Source organism: Amblyomma mixtum, chromosome 6 (genome assembly GCF_055824585.1).
Source record: "Amblyomma mixtum isolate Tamu chromosome 6, ASM5582458v1, whole genome shotgun sequence".
Lineage (NCBI taxonomy): Eukaryota > Metazoa > Arthropoda > Arachnida > Ixodida > Ixodidae > Amblyomma > Amblyomma mixtum.
In genome coordinates, this window is record NC_143017.1 from 9875047 (window position 1) to 9879841 (window position 4795).

The window sequence follows — 4795 nt, forward strand, 5'->3', positions numbered from 1 at the left end:
TTCGTCGTCGCCAATGCCAAGTGAGGGCCTCTGGCAATGGGTGGCGGGTTATGTAGCTTCAGCGTTAAGTCAGAGCTGAATCCTTTGGCTTTCCGTTGGAAGCATTGGTACACACCTCCCGGTTTTGGATGGCGTCTTTACGTCGCTTGTTTTGGCACGTGCAGGGCTTTCAATCATAAAAGGGTAAGGTCGTGTAATTTACAAAATACAAGCTGTATATTCAGAGCATGTTCTTCTTCGTCGTCGCCAATGCAAAATGAGGGCCTCTTGCAGTCAGTGGTGGGTTATGTAGCTTCAGCGTTGTGAAGTCAGAGCTGAATCCTTTGGCTTTCCGTTGGAAGCATTGGCATACACCTCCCGGTTTTTGATGGCGTCTTTACGTCATTTGTTTTGGCACGTGCAGGGCTTTCAATCATAAAAGGCTAACGTCGTGCAATATGCAAAATACAAGCTGTATATTCATAGGGTGTCCTTCTTCTTCGTCGCCAATGCCAAGTGAGGGCCTCTGGCAGTCGGTAGCGGGTTATGTAGCTTCAGCGCTGTGAAGTCAGAGCTGAATCATTTGGCTTTCCGTTGGAAGCGTTGGTGTACACCTCCCGGTTTTTGATGGCGTCTTTACGTCGCTTGTTTTGGCACGTGCGGGGCTTTCAATCATAATAGGGTAAGGTCGTGGAATTTGCAAAATACAAGCTGTATATTCAGAGCATATTCTTCTTCGTCTTCGCCAATGCCAAATGAGGGCCTCTGGCAGTCGGTGACGGGTTATGTAGCTTCAGCGTTGTGGAGTCAGAGCTGATTCCTTTGGCTTTCCGTTGGAAGCGTTCGTAGACACCTGCCGGGTTTGGATGGCAAAATACAAACTGTATATTCAGACGATGTTCTTCTTCGTCGTCGCCAATGCCAAGTGAGGGCCTCTGACAGTTGGTGGCGGGTTATGTAGCTTCAGTGTTGTGAATTCAGAGCTGAATCCTTTTCCTTTCCGTTGGAAGCGTTGGTATACACCTCCCGGTTTTGGATGGCGTCTTTACGTCGCTTATTTTGGCACGTGCGGGGCTTTCAATCATAATAGGGTAAGGTCGTGGAATTTGCAAAATACAAGCTGTATATTCAGAGCATATTCTTCTTCGTCGTCGCCAATGCCAAATGAGGGCCTCTTCCAGTCAGTGGTGGGTTATGTAGCTTCAGCGTTGTGAAGTCAGAACTGAATCCTTTGGCTTTCCGTTGGAAGCGTTGGTATACACCTCCCGGTTTTGGATGGCGTCTTTACGTCTCTTATTTTGGCACGTGCGGGGCTTTCAATCATAAAAGGCTAAGGTCGTGCGATTTGCAAAATACAAGCTGTATATTCAGAGGGTGTTTTTCTTTGTCGTCGCCAGTGCGAAGTGACGGCCTCTAGCAGTCGGTGGCGGTTTATGTAGCTTCAGCGTTGTGGAGTCTGAGCTGAATCCTTTGGCTTTCCGTTGCAAGCGTTGGTATACACCTCCCGGTTTCGGATGGCGTCTTTCCGTCGCTTGTTTTGGCACGTGCAGGGCTTTTATTCGTAAAAGGTTAGGGTCGTGCAATTTGCAAAATACAAGCTGTATATTCAGACGATGTTCTTCTTCGTCTTCGCCAATGCCAAATGAGGGCCTCTGGCAGTCGGTGACGGGTTATGTAGCTTCAGCGTTGTGGAGTCAGAGCTGATTCCTTTGGCTTTCCGTTGGAAGCGTTCGTAGACACCTGCCGGGTTTGGATGGCAAAATACAAACTGTATATTCAGACGATGTTCTTCTTCGTCGTCGCCAATGCCAAGTGAGGGCCTCTGACAGTCGGTGGCGGGTTATGTAGCTTCAGTGTTGTGAATTCAGAGCTGAATCCTTTTCCTTTCCGTTGGAAGCGTTGGTATACACCTCCCGGTTTTGGATGGCGTCATTACGTCGCTTGTTTTGGCACGTGCGGGGCTTTCAATCATAATAGGGTAAGGTCGTGGAATTTGCAAAATACAAGCTGTATATTCAGAGCGTATTCTTCTTCGTCGTCGCCAATGCCAAATGAGGGCCTCTTGCAGTCAGTGGTGGGTTATGTAGCTTCAGCGTTGTGAAGTCAGAACTGAATCCTTTGGCTTTCCGTTGGAAGCGTTGGTATACACCTCCCGGGTTTGGATGGCGTCTTTACGTCGCTTGTTTGGGCACGTGCAGGGCTTTCAATCATAAAAGGGTAAGGTCGTGCAATTTGCAAAATACAAGCTGTATATTCAGAGCATGTTCTTCTTCGTCGTCGCCAAAGCCAAATGAGGGCCTCTTGTAGTCAGCGGTGGGTTATGTAGCTTCAGCGTTGGGAAGTCAGAGCTGAATCCTTTGGCTTTCCGTTGAAAGCGTTGGTATACACCTCCCGGTTTTGGATGGCGTCTTTACGTCTCTTATTTTGGCACGTGCGGGGCTTTCAATCATAAAAGGCTAAGGTCGTGCAATTTGCAAAATACAAGCTGTATATTCAGAGGGTGTTTTTCTTCGTCGTCGCCAGTGCGAAGTGACGGCCTCTAGCAGTCGGTGGCGGTTTATGTAGCTTCAGCGTTGTGGAGTCTGAGCTGAATCCTTTGGCTTTCCGTTGCAAGCGTTGGTATACACCTCCCGGTTTCGGATGGCGTCTTTCCGTCGCTTGTTTTGGCACGTGCAGGGCTTTTATTCGTAAAAGGTTAGGGTCGTGTAATTTGCAAAATACAACCTGTATAATCACACCATGTTCTTCGTCGTCGCCAATGCCAATTGAGGGCCTCTGGCAGTCGGTGGCGGGTTATGTAGCTTCAGCGTTCTGAAGTCAGAGCTGAATCCTTTGGCTTTCCGTTGGAAGCATTGGTAAACACCTCCCGGTTTTGAGATGGTGTCTTTACGTGACTTGTTTTGGCACGTGCAGGGCTTTCAATCATAAAAGGTTAAGGTCGTGCAATTTGCAAAATACAAACTGTATATTCAGATGATGTTCTTCTTCGTCGTCGCCAATGCCAAGTTAGGGCCTCTGGCAGTCGGTGGCGGGTTATGTAGCTTCAGCGTTGTGAAGTCAGAGCTGAATCCTTTGGCTTTCTGTTGGAAGGGTTGGTACACACCTCCCGGTTTTGGGTGGCGTCTTTAAGTCCCTTGATTGGCACGTGCAGGGCTTTCAATCATAAAAGGCTAAGGTCGTGCAATTTGCAAAATAAAAGCTGTATATTCAGACGATGTTCCTCTTCCTCGTCGCCAATGCCAAGTGAGGGACTCTGGCAGTTGGTGGCGGTTTATGTAGCTTCAGCGTTAAGTCAGAGCTGAATCCTTTGGCTTTCCGTTGGAAGCATTGGTACACACCTCCCGGTTTTGGATGTGTTTCTTTACGTCGCTTGTTTTGGCACGTGCAGGGCTTTCAATCATAAAAGGGTAAGGTCGTGCAATTTACAAAATACAAGCTGTATATTCAGAGCATGTTCTTCTTCGTCGTCGCCAATGCCAAATGAGGGCCTCTTGCAGTCAGTGGTGGGTTATGTAGCTTCAGCGTTGTGAAGTCAGAGCTGAATCCTTTGGCTTTCCGTTGGAAGCATTGGCATACACCTCCCGGTTTTTGATGGCGTCTTTACGTCATTTGTTTTGGCACGTGCAGGGCTTTCAATCATAAAAGGCTAAGGTCGTGCAATATTCATAGGGTGTTCTTCTTCGTCGTCGCCAATGCCAAGTGAGGGCCTCTAGCAGTCGGTGGCGGTTTATGTAGCTTCAGCGTTGTGGAGTCAGAGCTGAATCCTTTGGCTTTCAGTTGCAAGCGTTGGTATACACCTCCCGGTTTCGGATGGCGTCTTTCCGTCGCTTGTTTTGGCACGTGCAGGGCTTTTATTCGTAAAAGGTTAAGGTCGTGCAATTTGCAAAATACAACCTGTATAATCACACGATGTTCTTCGTCGTCGCCAATGCCAATTGAGGGCCTCTGGCAGTCGGTGGCGGGTTATGTAGCTTCAGGGTTCTGAAGTCAGAGCTGAATCATTTGGCTTTCCGTTGGAAGCATTGGTATACACCTCCCGGTTTTGGATGGTGTCTTTACGTCACTTGTTTTGGCACGTGCAGGGCTTTCAATCATAAAAGGTTAAGGTCGTGCAATTTGCAAAATAAAAGCTGTATATTCAGACGATGTTCTTCTTCGTCGTCGCCAATGCCAAGTGAGGGCCTCTGGCAGTCGGTGGCGGTTTATGTAGCTTCAGCGTTGTGGAGTCAGAGCTGAATCCTTTGGCTTTCCAATGGAAGCGTTGGTACACACCTCGCAGTTTCGGATGGCGTCTTTACGTCGCTTGTTTTGGCACGTGCAGGGCTTTTATTCGTAAAAGGTTAAGGTCGTGCAGTTTGCAAAATACAAACTGTATATTCTGACGATGTTCTTCGTCATCGCCAATGCCAAGTGAGGGCCTCTGGCAGTCGGTGGCGGGTTATGTAGCTTAAGCGTTCTGAAGTCAGAGCTGAATCCTTTGGCTTTCCATTGGAAATGTTGGTACACACCTCCCGGTTTCAGATGGCGTCTTTCCGTCGCTTGTTTTGGCACGTGCAGGGCTTTTATTCGTAAAAGGTTAAGGTCCTGCAATTGGTAAAATACAAAGTGTATATTCATACGATGTTCTTCGTCGTCTTCGCCAATGCCAAATGAGGGCCTCTGGCAGTCGGTGACGGGTTATGTAGCTTCAGCGTTGTGGAGTCAGAGCTGATTCCTTTGGGTTTCCGCTGGAAGCGTTCGTAGACACCTGCCGGGTTTGGATGGCAAAATACAAACTGTATATTCAGACGATGTTCTTCTTCGTCGTCGCCAATGC